The following is a 15,076-nucleotide window of genomic DNA, read 5'->3' on the forward strand; positions in this document are numbered from 1 at the left end:
TGATTTTCTATTTTCCTCATTCCTTCTACATTTATTATTTAAAATTATTCTATATGGAATATTTGTCCCTTCTTTCCTACTTATTTATTTAATCACTTATTTATATCAGTATAAACTTGTGGATATTTATTTTACTTTTTGTGCTATAATCCAGTACTATTTTTGTTTTGTTGCTCAAAAAGCTTTGGCCATTGGAAATTCTTCAGGTTGGTTTTATGTCTTCATGACATCTTCCTTCTCTCTTTTCTTTTCTTCTTCTTTTTTTTTTAAACACTTCAATTTTGGCATTTATCACAGCTTTTCCATACGTTAATTAAAGACAATCTGTTTATTGGTTTTTTTGCTGTAATTTTTACCGGTGTTCTGAGTGACTTTTATACCTTATCCAACAGGAGTAGTATCTCACTTCTGTGATCTTATCAATTCCCATGATACTTATCTCCAACAACTTCAGCCTCTTACTCCAGTGACCAAGCTCTGAATCTTACCATCACCTGGAATTGCTCTACTTTTGTAATCTTAAATTTAAGTGTCTAATTATTTCAGATCTCTCAGTCTCTTCCCTCAACAATTATTCTTCCATCTCATAGGAACATTGTTTGTTCACTTCTCTATTTTCTCCCAGTCCACAAATCTTAGCAGTTAGAGCTCATAAGCAAAGCCAACACTTGAACCAGCTGCTGTTGAAAACCACACAATCTTACTAGGCTCTTGGCAGTGTTTTTGGCAAGTTTTTAGCTGTTTCCCACTCTCCAGTCTCCTCAAAGCAGCCACTCTACACCTCACTCACACCTCTCCTCATCTAATGAGCTCATTTGTTGCTCACAGAGACAATTAGAAATTATCAGAAAGAACACCCTCAACTCCACCCAACAAACTTAGCTCACATATCCTAGTCTTCCTCTGTTTTTTTCTTGTATTTTGTCCTCTAATGACGGATGTAGTCTTCTTACCCAAGGCTCTGGATCCCATTCTTTCTATCCTTTATAACTCCCTCAGTTTCTTAATTATCCTCTTCTCTCTTGTATCTTCAAATTCTTCCCTTCTCTTGCTAGCTCCTTTATTTAAAAATGTAAATAAAGCAAAATGAAGCAAAAGCTTTCCATCAAGAACATGTTACATCCAGTACATGTTACTCCCAGTACATCTTGGCAGATACACTTTTTGAGAATTGTCTATCTACCTGCCTTTACTTCTTAGTCTACCACAATTCAGTTTCTGTCCTGCTGTACTCCTCCACTGTATTGCTCTCACCAAAGCTTCCGGTGGCCCCCTATGACTAAATCCAGTGGATACTTATCAGTCCTCATCTTACTTGATCATCCTTGTTGATCGCACTTTCCTTCTTGAAATGCTTTTATTTTGCTTTAGTGGCATCTTTTGTTTTTCCTCCAACCATTCTGGTCATTCTTCCTTTGTTACCCATTCTTTGGAGGTTCTTGTCTAGGAACCACATTATTACACTCCTGGGGGGAGGGACTTGTTTTCTCCAAAACCTACAATTACTGTCTCTGTGACTTAAAAATCTGTGTCTCTAGCCCAGAAGTCTCGTGAGCCTCAGCTCCAGATATCTACAGGACTCATAGATACCAACTCTTGTATGTTCCTTAAGTACCTCTGACTCACAAATCCACAATGAAATTCACATTGTCCTCCTCAAGATAGACCTCTTCTTTGTTTTGTTTCTTGATGGATGGTACTACTATGTTCCTGGAGCTAAAACCAGAATCTGGGGAGTCTTCCTTGACTCTATTATTTCTTATGCCTCCAGAAGTATTATTTTGTTTTTTTATTTTTTTGCCTAGAATATTTTTGTCTGCACTTTACCTTCTTTCAGTTCTCTCAAATCATTCCTTCACACCTTCCTCACCTCTCTACCCTCATCAAGTTGAGTTAGATGCCCCTCATGTGTTCTCCATGTCATTGCACATTTTGTTAAAGCATTTAGTACACCAAATGCTTCGTTTACTTGCCTGTATCTCCAAAAAGTAGGGGAGGATGATTGAATTCCTTTTACGTTTTTACTAGCCATAACTACCCTTTTATTGCTCTTCATTTTAATCTTTTTCTAGGCAAAAAGTGATATAAAACAGATTTTATTTCAGAAAATTATTTCAGATACATTCCCCATAGAAACATTATTACAAATGGTAGTTGGGTTCTCAGATAATCCAGTATCATAATTAACTCATAATATAGCTCAAATTAATTTATAATTCCCCTTGGAATTTTCCTATGTATGACCGCTGCTCTGTAGAATCCCATTTTTCCTTCCTGTCCCTTCTCTTGTTATCTCTCATTTTCTCCTTCTGTAGCATCTCAGCCACACAATGGGTTAAATAGATAGGCTTATATGAGTTTGTGTGGGACCTCTTTGCAACATTGATTGTCTGGGAAATGACAAATTGCAGTTCTTAGCAAGAAAAGGATGTGTTGGCACAGATAATGTTTATGCCCCTAGTTGAATCTGCATCAATGGAGTATTCCTTTATTTATGGAAAAATGAAATGGCTAGAGGTTGTGACTGCCACAATGCCTATGACCCACAATCTATCAATTACTGAAATGGGATTGCAATTTCTTCATACACATTTTCTCTAGAGCTTTGCTAAGATAGTCGATAGCCGCCAAGGATACAAATAATGCCTGGACATAAGCCAGGCCAGCCATTTATTTATATCATTTATATATATATAAATGTTGGTTTTTTAGGTTTACAATATTTGGAGGAACACACACACATACACATGCACCCCTTTTGTAATTAGAAAACTGTCTTGTGGTTGCTGCCTGGCCTACTGTGTGGAAGAAAGACCCGCTGTGATGCAAAATCTTTTCTGTCTTGAGATTGTGACTCCTTTATGAGAATCATCCAGAAATTCCCCAAACTGAATTTCTAATTTACTTATACCTCAGTGGTTAACGGTCAGATTTCATTCAGATGTTGACCTCAGCCCAAGAATACACTTGGATTGCCCTCTGATTAGCAAAATTTATAAATTTGCTGCATTGTCCTTACCTAGTTAGGCTGCCTGATGCTTTTGCTGAAACAAAGCAACTCTCTCGGGCTGCCAACCCAAGGTTATCTGTCTTCCTGTGTTGATTTCTGGCAGCCAGCAGGCATACCACTGCACGTCTCGTGTCCTTATGCAGAAGCAAGGCTTGATTTCAGCTGGTCAAACATGATGTTTGTACATGTTAGTCCATCATGTACATGCCACTACTTTGTTGCTTTACTCACCTCGACCTAATTGCCTCAGACAAATTTTGCAGTACATACTCTTGGTGTAGTTTTTCAATATCTTTATGTCCTTTAGAGTTTATGTTTGGAAGGACTCACTTGGCCTTCATATTTCAGTGGTGTCAGCTTATCTTAAACTGTAGCTTACATTTTAGAGATACACTTGCTAAATTGTATGAATAATAATTTTATACATAAGCTTAGTGTTGTGCAGTAAGTGGGGTATGCTAAGAACAATCATGGGTCAGGACCTTCACCCGTACATGGGAATAGTGTTTGGTCTAAAGATTACAATTTTTCAGTTAGTATACATTGAACCTGTGAAATGCTTAAAGCATAGCCCTAGGCATTATAGGAGGTTGAAGACTCTAGCTTTGATTTAGCCATTCCAAACACATACGCACGAAATGGTCCTAAAACAATCCCTGGACAATGGTTCATTAACTACAAACCTATAAATTGAATCTATAGTAAGTGTTGAGGTTAGAGTCAAGGCATGATCAGAGTCAGGAAAAAATTCGTTTATTCTACAAATTCTAGAGAAGATTTGAGTGCCTGCTTTGTGGCAGGCATCGTGCTAAGTTAGATGCTAAGGATACCAACTTAAATCCATACATTCATTTGCTTCAGGATCTTAAGAGGAAGACAACATGTAAAAACAACATTGGCAAATTGCCGTAGGAATACAAGGAAAACTCTGAGGAGGGGTGAAGCTTTCAGAGGTGTGAAGAGAATCCGTATAATCCTGTGATTACAGCTCCAAACAGAGCTACTGTTTGGTTCCTAGTTAGAGTACAAATGATTCATCATGCCAAACTGTCCCAAGCAGTCTATGAACAAACTGACCATTTAGAATTTAGTAAAGTAAGAAAGCTGAACTTTGCAAACTTTTTGTCAGTCTTTGGAATACTGACTAAATAACAGTATGAGGAGGGGCTTTGAAATTCAGTTTGTAGAGATTGTTTCAGTAAGTGGGCAATATATTGAACAGCTATTTGGATGTGCGGTGAAGTAGCACAGGCACAGCTACGGGGTGGGGGTATTGGAAGAAAGAATCACATTACTAACAGCACATCCTTCCTGACTTCTTACAGCGTTCAAATCTGTGTCAACAGCTTTTCCCACTAGATCATGCTTTGGGTAGTAGTATCCTGAAATACTGTAGACCATCATGGTCTAATAGAAATGTAATGTAACTACATAGTATTTTAAATTTCCTAGTAGTCACATCTTAAAAATGTCAAAAGAGATAAAATTAAGTTTAGCAATATATTTTATTTAACAATATAACCAAAATATTATTTCAACATGTAATCAATATAAAATTATTAATGAGATATTTTACTTTTCTTTCAGTATTTTGAAATCTATTGTGCATTTAATATTATGAGACATCTCAACTAGGACTGGTCACATTCCAAGAATGCAATAGCCACATGTGCCTAATGGTGACCATATTGGGCAGTGTAGACCTCTCTCTGGATATATATATATATATATATATATATATATATATATGTATATATGTATGTATATATATATGTATGTGTGTATGTGTATATGTACAGACTCTGTTTTTAAGAGTCTCCACAGGAGATGATTCCACAACTTTGTTTTAGGACCCCATTCCAATGTTCATTGATGCTTCAAAAAATGCTCTTAAATATTGTCCAAATTCCCTATGCCAACATTTGACTGTTTTTTCTCATCTCATGCTGTTGTGAATGAAAAGGGGGTCCTATGAAAAGTAACCTCTCAGGGTGATCTAATCATAAATTCCTAACTGGGCAGTCATGGTGGGTAGTCCCGCCCCAGGCCTATAACTTCTTTAGTAAAAGGCTTATCTTTGCCTTAAGCAAACCCTGTCCATTGTTTCTGTGTCTCTAGGTTAACACACCTTTGAAATGCCCCCTTTCAGACCCTTCCTTCTAAAATGTGACCATACTCAAGAGAGCACATTACCTTCACTATCCGATTCCCACCTTGCTTTCTCCTACTTTCATGTAATCCCTCCTTAATCTGTCGCGAGGAACTGCTAGGCTCACAGCCCATGCTGCAGTCTCTTTCTGCAAGTCAGTGGCCTTTCATCTACTGAGAGGCTCTTGGACTCCTGGGGGCTACTGGGCACCGACCAAGGTATCCGCAGTAGTCTATGGCCTGAGCAGAATTTAGGCAGTTTACAGATTCAGGTGCCTTTCAATGCGCTCTTCACACAGTAACGTAGGTTACAACTATCCAATACACACAGCAATAACACTAAGAATATAATCTCTCTAATGAGGGGTAACGAACGAGTCCGAGAGTCAATTCGAGGTCCTGATGGAGCGAGGAGGGTGGCTGGTCTGGGTGGTCAGTCTGGCAGAGGTTCAGGCCGAGTGGGAGAAGTGGTTCTCAGAGCAGAGGGGCAGCATGGTCACCTCTCAAGCAAGACCGGCTCCCTGCTGTTCCAAAGTGCTGTGTTCTTAGTTCTGCAGGCTGGGGCAAATGAGGGTATGCCCTGTCCTACCAGTCCATGCAGCCACTCCATGGCCATCTGGTTCTTGTTTACTTCTTTGGGTGTTCCTTAGCACAGTCCCACACAAAAATGGAGTAACTCTTGCTCATTCAAAAATGGAGTCACTCTTGCTCTCACAAAATATACTTTGCAGGGGATGCTCTACACAATCTGAACTGCATAAAAGAAAGTTCCAAGCTATTATTCTGAAGCATTTATCTCAGTCTCTTGAGATCTTGCATCCAGGTGAATCCTCTATTTGGCTCAGATAAATTTTTGTAAATATTCTGTACCGGTTGGGCCATTTCTTACATTGACATTTCCTTGGTGTCGTGCGGCAGGATTCCGAAGAAGCCCACCCAGGACCCCTGCGGACTGGACCTGCTACAAGCAAGGGCCCATTGTGTCCCACCAACTCCCCACTTTGCATCAGGTGAACTTGGGTGAGTTTTCTCTTGGAATTCCAGGCTTCCTTGCTTTAATTAGCAGGCCATGACTTTATCTGAGCTGTTTTTAGAAAATCCTGCAGGTGGGTAAGTGTTGAGATGACTCAGGGAAAGGAAAGTAAAATGGATCGCTGCTTTTAATTTTGGCTTTTTAATTGGACTGCTTACTGAGAGTCTGAACAAAATCTTTGCTGGTTAAATGAGAGACCGAACTCTCTCTAGTTCCCAAAGAGAAAGAACACTTTCTTCCCCAACCCAAATAGCCAATAGGGTGACAGTAGTTGTTACAGATCCTGAATTTGGAGTGGAGGAGATAAGGGTAGCAAGGTGTCCAGTGCAGTGTGATATGCAGCTGATCCCAGAGAAGCCCATGGTATCCCTGGGGAGAAGGGCAGGGTGCCTTGGAATGGGTTCACCCTGAAAGGGAGAGGGGCCTGTGCCTTGCAAAGCAGCACAGTTTCAGGGTGCCTGGTAAGCTCTCGCTGGCCCTTGCTCTGGTATTCTTAGGTGACTAAGAATCTTTGTGGAGATCCTGAGGAAAAATTTCCTCTAGGGCATGAAACAGCCCTATAGGGCTATTCACCACATTTGGTTCGTCTGAACATGTGCATGTAAAGGCTGGTTTTCCCTGGAAGTTTGTTCAGACTTTACAGAAATCAACATTAAAATGGGAAATTGTGCCTCCCAGCCGACAAGGCCCACGACAGTCAGCCTCCCATTGATACTCATGTAGGAAGATGGCTGAGATGCGCATCCTTTGATACTTCTCATTTTTACATGCACAGTTAGAAAAACCCGGCTATAAAATTAGGCGGAAAGAATGGAAAGCATATTTAATTGGTCTCTTGAAGCTTCAAAAAGAGGATTTAGATAAATGGATCAACTTATGATATTGTTTAGGTGTCAACCCAATTCTTTGCGGTATTAAATATGGCTCTCCTTATTTTAAAAGACAGAAGGTCATTTGGAACCTGACTTGTCAAGGACAGATACAAATTGTAAGTGCCTATAAAACAAAATTTGGATCCAACTGTTCTTTTAGATCTCTCTTTGTGTCTGTCTATGTGTTTTATATATGTATGTTGTAAAGAGATAATTTTCTACCTCCAGATCATATTATTAAAATTAATTTAAAGTCAAGTGCTTGTAAGGAATGGGTATTCTAAAATTCTCAGAAATGTAGAAACTAACTCAAACGCTTTTCAAGTTCATGTGATCTAAGATTAATCCTTTTAGATAAAAGCTAGCTTAAGCTTGTTGGTTTAAGTAAAACAGATATGTCTTTATCTTGCTTAGGTTTTATAAAAATAAGTCTATGTTAATAACTGATTTTGGTATCTGTGGAATGTGTTTCTAGAGGTTAGAAAATGTCTTTATATATCTGTCAAGCTACAGAATGCTAATGCTTACTTCTTAGTTTTCATTAGAAAATGAGTTTTTAAAGGTTAAAATACCAACATACGTAGGAATAACTTTGCACTGTTCCAGAAGGGCCCCTGGAACAGCTCAAATGATTTGTTTTTTTAAATGTTAAATCGCCTGGGAAACATTGTAAAATAAGTGATGAAAAACTTCTAGGGTATATTGTATAGGTAAACAATGGTTGTAAATTAAACAAATAGTCAGGCAATGGAAAACCCAAGATGGCTGCTTCGTTCATCCTGGCTCCCTGGCATATTGGTTTTTATATTCCTTCATGCACCATGGTGTATTTAAGCTAGACTTAAGTTAGATGAAGGAATTTAGGAGCTGACATTATTGAAAGGGGACATGTTGCATATTGCCAAACTAAAGAAGATATATAAGATAACTTTTAATTACCTTTTTATTGTGTAAGTGAATGTTATACTAGATGCCTAATACAAAAAAATGAGATAGTAGGCAAAATTTGGATCATAATAGTTCACAATATAGAAATGATCTAGAGTATTTTTTTCACAATGAAGGCCATAAGACCTGACTGACTGCCATTTGCCTGCCCTTTCCTTTTGGGAAAATTCAGCCTCAACTCATATCCTATGGTAACAGTATTGCCCCATTCCCATGGTCAACAAGACTACCTCAATATAGAGATCTCCCAGGAATTACCCTTCCTTGCACTGTGATACCACACCATCCAACCAAAAGATTGGTCATCAATTCTTCCTTCAGATTGATTTATGACCAAAAGTGGGAATTGTAGATGAAAAGGAATTCTATGGAAAGTGTGATCTGATCATAAATTCCTTAACTGGGCAGTCATGGTGGGTAGTCACATCCCAGGCATATAACTTCTTCAGTAAAATGATTATCTTTGCCTTAAGAATGCCTTTGTTTCTGTGCCTCTAGGTTAACACACCTTTCAAATGCCCCCTTTCAGACCTTCCCCCTTCTAATACTGTGAACATACTCGAGAGAGCACATGTTCCTTAGTATCCTGTAGTCTGATCCTTATCTTGTGTTCTCCCACCTTCATGTAATCCCTCCTAATTCTCAAATGCATAAAAGAAACTCCAAACTGTTATTCTCCAAAGGATTTATTTCAGTCTGTTGAGATCTTTCTCCAGGTGTATTCTCTATTTGGTTCAAATAAATTTTTGTAAAATTTCTGTATAGATTGGGATGTTTCTTATGTTGACACTGTTATCATGCAGTAAATAGTTATTGAATTTCTACTATGTACAAGGTTTTAAGTTAAGTGTTGAGATATAATACGGAGGACCACTACTATGTTTCCTGCTTTCAGGGTGCTTACAGGGTATTGTAGAAGAGAAACATTAAACAAATAAGTAAATTAAATATGTAATTATGACATGTGCTAGGATGGAAAAGTGCAGAGAGCTATGAAAATTTGTAACAGGAGAACCTCTCTTAGACTAGAGGGACTGGGAGACCACCCTCAAGTAAGTGACCTTTGATCTGAAATCAGAATGATGCTTAAGAAGGGGCTCTGAGGCAAAAAGGGCTTTGGCACATTCAAGAAACTAACAAGAGTTTTGTGGGGTTGAAGTGGAAAGAGCAAAAGCAAGAGTGGTTCAAGATGAAGTTGGGAAGCTAGGCAGAGGCCAAAACACAGGTGGCCATTAGGTAACATTAGGGACCAGAATTTTATGAGCAAAGGTAAGCCACTATATATCTTTAATTAATAGAGGGACATTATTGGAATGGCATATTAGAATATCATTCTGCTGTAGACTGGAGAATGTATCTGAAGGAAAAAGAGTCAATGTGGGGAGAACATTTAAGAAGATACTTGGCAAGATGGCAGAAGGTAAATGCTGTGCTTTCCTCCTCCAGTGACCACATCAAAATTGCAACTAAACTACAGAACAACTGTCATTGAGAATTGCCTGAAATCTAGCTGAACGGAAGCCCTATAATGAAAGATATGCAGGAGAAGTCATATCGAAACTGGTAGGAGGGGCAGAAATGTGGAATGGGCTGGTCCCACATCCATGTGTGGCAGCTAAAAATCAGGAGAAATATCTCAGCTGCAGAGTTTACCCCTAAGGAACTAGGATTCAAGCCCCACAACAGGCTCCCCAACCCAGGATTCCAGTGCCAGGAAGAGAAGTCCCCATAACTTCTGGCTGTGAAAACAAGCAGAGGGTATGGCTGAGTGAGATTGAAGGCAGCTGGAATCCCAGGTGCTCCTCTTAAAGGGCCCACAGACAGACTTACTTGCTGACAGACTCATTACTTTGAGCTCCAGCACTGTGGCAGCAGTTTGGAAGGAACCAGGGACATACAAAGAGAGACTGAGTTGTCTGGCTTCAGAGTGAGGGCTGGAGGGGCAGCTTTCTTCCAGACAGAAGTGCTAGCATAAGCCATTGTTCTTTTGTTGAGCTCTCCCCCTTCCCAGCACACAGACACAGGTGGGTGCCATAACTGATTCTCCATCAACCTTGCTAATACTGTTTACCCCACCCTGGTGGTTCCCTGAGACCCCGCTCCATCCAATTTATGGGCCAAGCTGATTCCAATGTCTTTTCCGTATAAACGTTCTATTTTAGTTCATGCTGTGAACTTTCCTAAAATCTCTTAACCACAAACAAACAGTATCTAGCCTTGGTGTGCCTCATACCTCTTGCTAAGGAGTCCCAAGCCTGGCACTAGCAGCAGCCAGCCTCAGTTGATACCTCTTCCAGGCATCTGCAAGCCCAGCACAAGCGGGAACCATCTGCAGATCACTTTGTAGTTTATACCAAGTGTCCCCAGCATGGCACATGCAGAGGCTAACCTTGGAATAACCCCCCCCCCCAGGAGGCCCCAGAATTAACTCACCTGTAGGCCAGCTTCAGACCACACCAGAGCACCACTCAGCCACCTCCACAAACAACAAACCCAAAGGGCAGACTAGACAGGCCCCAGAGCCCTGATAAAGTAAACCCTGCTCTGTAGTGTCAGCCCCAGCACAACAGCTCCTCCACTGTAGTCATTGCCAGTCCTTACAACCAGTTATCTGGAGGATCAATCCTTACCATTGATGGGCCAATGCCAATCAAGGCTCAACTACAACAGGAGGGCACACAAAACAGACACAAGGAACACACCTGGAGCATCCAGATCAAGTGATCAGGGAGACTGTGCCACTTGGCCTCATAGTGCATGTACTATGTAAAGTCACTCTACCAAGACCCCAAGACATAGCAGTTCTACCTAATGCTTAGAAACAAACATAGGGATAAAGCCAAAATGAGACAAAGAAATGTGTTGCAAGTGAAATATCGGAACAAAGCTCCAGGAAAAGAATTTAATAAAATGTAGACAAGCAATTTACTAGATGCAAAGTTCAAAACAGTGGTTATAAGGATGCTCAATGATCTCAGGGAGAACTTCAACAAAGATACAGGAAACATAACAATGGAGATAGAAAACATAAAAAAGAACCAGTCAGAAATGAAGACTGTAATAACTGAAATGAAGAATACATTTGAGGGAAAGAGCAGTAGACTAGAAAAAGCAGAGGATTGAATCAGCAATTTGGAAGATAAAGTAGCAGATAACACCCAATCAGAGCAGCAGAAAGAAAAAAAGAATTAAAAAAAAAATGAGGATACTTTAAGAGGCCTCTGAGACAACATCAAGCATATCAACATTTGCATCATAGGGATACCAGAATAGAAGAGAGGGAGCAAGGAATTAAAAACCTATTTAAAGAAATAATGATGGAACACTTTCCTAACCTGGAGAAGGAAATAGACATACAAGCCAAGGAAGCATAGGGATTCCAAACAAGATGAACCCAGAGAGGCCTACACCAAGATACATCATAATTAAAATGCCAGAGATTAAAGACAAAGACAGAATCTTGAAATCAGCAAGAGAAAAGCAGTTATCTACCTACAAGAGAACTCCCATAAGACTGTCAGCTGATTTCTCAACAGAGCATTTTCGGGCCAGAAGGGATTGGCACAAGATATTTAAAGTAATGAGAAAAAGAACCTACAACCAACATTACTATACTCAGCAAAGCTTCATTTAGAATCAAAGAACGGATAAAGAGCTTCCCAGATAAGAAAAAGCTAAAGGAGTTTATCACCACCAAACTAGTATTATAAGAAATGTTAAAGGGACTTCTTTAAGGATAAGAAGGTAAAGATAAAAAATATGAATAATAAAATGGCAATACCTGCGTATCTATCAACAATTACTGTAAACGTAAATTAATTAAATGCTCCAATCAAAAGACATAGGGTGGCTGAATGGATAAGAAAACAAGACCCTTATATATGCTACCTTCAAGAGACACACTTCAGATTAAAAGACACACACACAGACTGAAAATAAAGGGATGGAAGACAATATTATGTGAAAATGGGAACAAAACAAAACAAAAAAGCTGGAGTAGCAATACTTATACTAGACAAAATGATTTTCCCCCCTTTTTCCGCCGCCTCTCCCCCTCCCCAACTCCGTTTAAGCCATTGTTTCTCAGTCTAGTTGTGTAGGACACAGCTTCCTGACCCATGCTGGTATTATGAGCCTTGCACTCCCCCTGGCTGAGGGAATCTGTCATTGGTTGGCTGCTCACAGCTGCTCAGCAGCTCACGGCAGCTCTCCATGGCTGCTGGCCACTTACGGCACTACATGGCGACACACAGCCACTCACACTGGCTGCCAGCCGCTCATGGAAGCACACGCTAAGCCTGACAGCCCAGCTCCAGGGAGAGCCGTTGTTCACAATCTTAGCTGTAGAGGACACAGCCCACTCGCCCATGTGGGAATTGAACCAGTGACCTCGCGTTAGGAGCTCAGCGCTCCAACCGCCTGAGCCACTGGGCTGGCTGACAAAATGATTTTAAAACAAAGACTATAACAATATTGTAATAACTATTTATAGTGTCAAATGGGTACTAGATTTATTGAAGCGTGATCACTTCCTATATACAGAGAGTGCCAAAGAAAATGTATACATATTTTAAGAAAGGAAAAATCTGTATTAAAGTTGTAATATTCAATATATACTGATAACAAAAGATGAATGTAAGTCATGTGTATACATTTCTTTGGCACCTCTCATATATATTTATATTTATATTATTTATATTTATGTAATCATTATGTTGTATACCTGAAATTAATATAGTATTGCATGTCAACTGTAATTAAAAAAATGAAAAAAAAAATGTGTAAAAAAGGATGCTGTTTTGTAATCCAAGTGGGAAGATTAAGGCAGTGGCTACTTAAAACCCTAAACTCATGACTTTGAGACATATTTAATAGATAAAACTGATTGGACTTGGGGATTGATTGGATGGCGTCCATACTTGAATAAGTGGACGTGGGTTCTTTTAAGAGTTGTCTTAGTTCTCCTCTAGCATGCTGAAAATTTTAGAGTGAAGTACCCATCATCTAAAATAGAAAATACTGAGAGGTGACATCTGAAACCTGGTGACTTGAGGGGTACCCCTTGATCTCTCCCTTTGAAGTTTCAAGTTGAACAGCTATAATTCAACAAAGGATTTTCTGTGCAACACACAAATATGTCTGAAAGATTTGCACATCAAAATATCTGAAGGTGGATGAATCAGGGCAAACAGGGGAGGAAGGAAGAGAGAAGAGCAGAGATGGGTGTGTGGATGCACCTGGAGCTCACTGCAGTCCTGGCAGAGGGGAGGATTCAGGCTGCAAAGTACACTCACTGTGGCCCTGAGCATTCCTGTCTGAGTAATCAGCATATAACACAGCTGAACCTAGCCATTGAGGCAAAGACCCAATATGGGAAGTCCAACAGCTTTGGTCTAGCAGCCCTCACTGCCAGGCAGAAAACAAAGCCACAGAGCCTGGCCGCCTCTCCCATTCACCCACAGCTAGCAATGGGCCTCAGAAGATACATTTGCAGTGAATATCGGGGTAAAGAGCAGAATATCTACAGCCCTTAGAACTCTAGAGACAGTTCCTGAGTGGCAGACACACACTGCAGCTAATCACAATGGAGATATAGAGGTGGGCAGCTTTGGTGTGGCAGTCGTCATTATTTGGAGAAGAGCAAAGCCACAAACACAACAGCGGCCTCTCCAAGCCCACCCCACCCACTCCTTTTGTGGCTGATTTCAGGAGTGCTCAGGCACACAGTTCTGCATCTGGCTGCAGGGGTAAGAGTGGGATTTCAGGGGCTCAGAGCCCCATTGCCTGCCACATCCTCCCACGGGAGTGGTGCCCTGAGACTCAGGTGACCTGGTCACAGAGGAAGTGCCCACCTCCACAGGGAATGTTACACTGTGAGAAGCCAGAAAAGGACAAGACAAAATACAATGGTCCAGTGCTATCTATTTGAAAATAAAAGAAAGACCTTTTCATTTCAGCTTGATGCAGAACTCATACCCGTTGATGCCAAGGAAGAGAAATAATTCATTAATTATCATGAATAGCCAGGGAAACAAGGCATCTCAGAAAGAAAATGAAAATTTCCAGAAAATAAACTTAAAGACGTGGAAATATGTGACTTAAATGACAGAGAATTCAAGATTGCAGTTCTGTAAAAACTCAAGAAGATGCAAAAAAGCTCATAATGAACTCAGAAATAAAATCAACAAACAAAATGAATACTTTACCAAAGAGATCGAAATAAAATAAAGAAAAAACAAAAACAAATAGAAATTCTGGAGCTGAAGAACTCAATAAAAGAGATGAAGAATGAAATGAGCTTAGGAAATAGAGTGGACCAAATGGAGGAAAGAATTAGTGATATTGAAGGTAGAAATTTGGAAATGCTGCAGATGGAAGAAGAGAGAGACTTGAGAGTTTAAAGAAATGAAAAAACTATACGAAAACTATCTGACTCCATCAGAAAGAGCAACACAAGAATAATGGATATACTAGAAGAAGACAGGGAGAAAGGCACAGAGGGCCTATTCAAGCAAGTAGTAGATGAGAACTTCCCAAACCTATGGAAAGAACTAGATCCTCAAGTCCAAGAAGCAAACAGAACACCTAGTTTTCTCAATCCTAAAAGGCCTTCTCTAAGGCACATTATATTGAAACTGTCAAAAAGTAATGGCAAAGAATTCTCAAGGCAGTCAGGGAAAAGAAGACAGTAACCTACAAAAGAAAGCATATTAGATTGATTTTTCATCAGAAACTCTACAAGCTAGGAGGTAGCAAAATCAAATATTCAAGCTATTGAAAGAGATAAATTGCCAGCCAAGAATAATATATCCAGCGAAGTTATCCTTTGGATATGAAGGAGTTATAAAGACCTTTCCAGATATACAGAAGCTGAGGGAATTTTCCATCACAAGGCCTGCATTGTGGGAAATACTGAAGGGGCTTATTTTACCTGAAACAAAAAGACAAAAGGATACAAAACTATGAGCAAGATGACGATATGTTGGGACACATGTTGGGACACAAAACTGGCCTCAACAGATTTAAGAAGATTGAAATCATACCAAATATATTCTCTGACCACAA

At 39.8% G+C, this 15,076-nt stretch overlaps 1 protein-coding gene and 1 pseudogene across 2 annotated transcripts in view; one reads left to right on the plus strand and one right to left on the minus strand.

The window, feature by feature from the left end:
- LOC109443577 (uncharacterized) overlaps positions 1-15,076 on the plus strand; it is a 318,204-nt gene that overhangs the window by 37,962 nt on the left and 265,166 nt on the right. For both annotated transcript variants that reach the window (XR_012489505.2, XM_088798895.1), the window contains exon 2: positions 6,077-6,178. The gene's annotated coding sequence lies outside the window, so the exon portion shown is untranslated. The remainder of the gene's footprint in view (positions 1-6,076; positions 6,179-15,076) is intronic.
- Positions 1-15,076, minus strand: part of LOC109443573 (heat shock protein HSP 90-alpha pseudogene) — a 275,719-nt pseudogene that overhangs the window by 9,043 nt on the left and 251,600 nt on the right.

The sequence above is a fragment of the Rhinolophus sinicus genome, chromosome 5 (genome assembly GCF_057876585.1).
Source record: "Rhinolophus sinicus isolate RSI-liver-muscle chromosome 5, RSI-T2T, whole genome shotgun sequence".
NCBI classification, from domain to species: domain Eukaryota; kingdom Metazoa; phylum Chordata; class Mammalia; order Chiroptera; family Rhinolophidae; genus Rhinolophus; species Rhinolophus sinicus.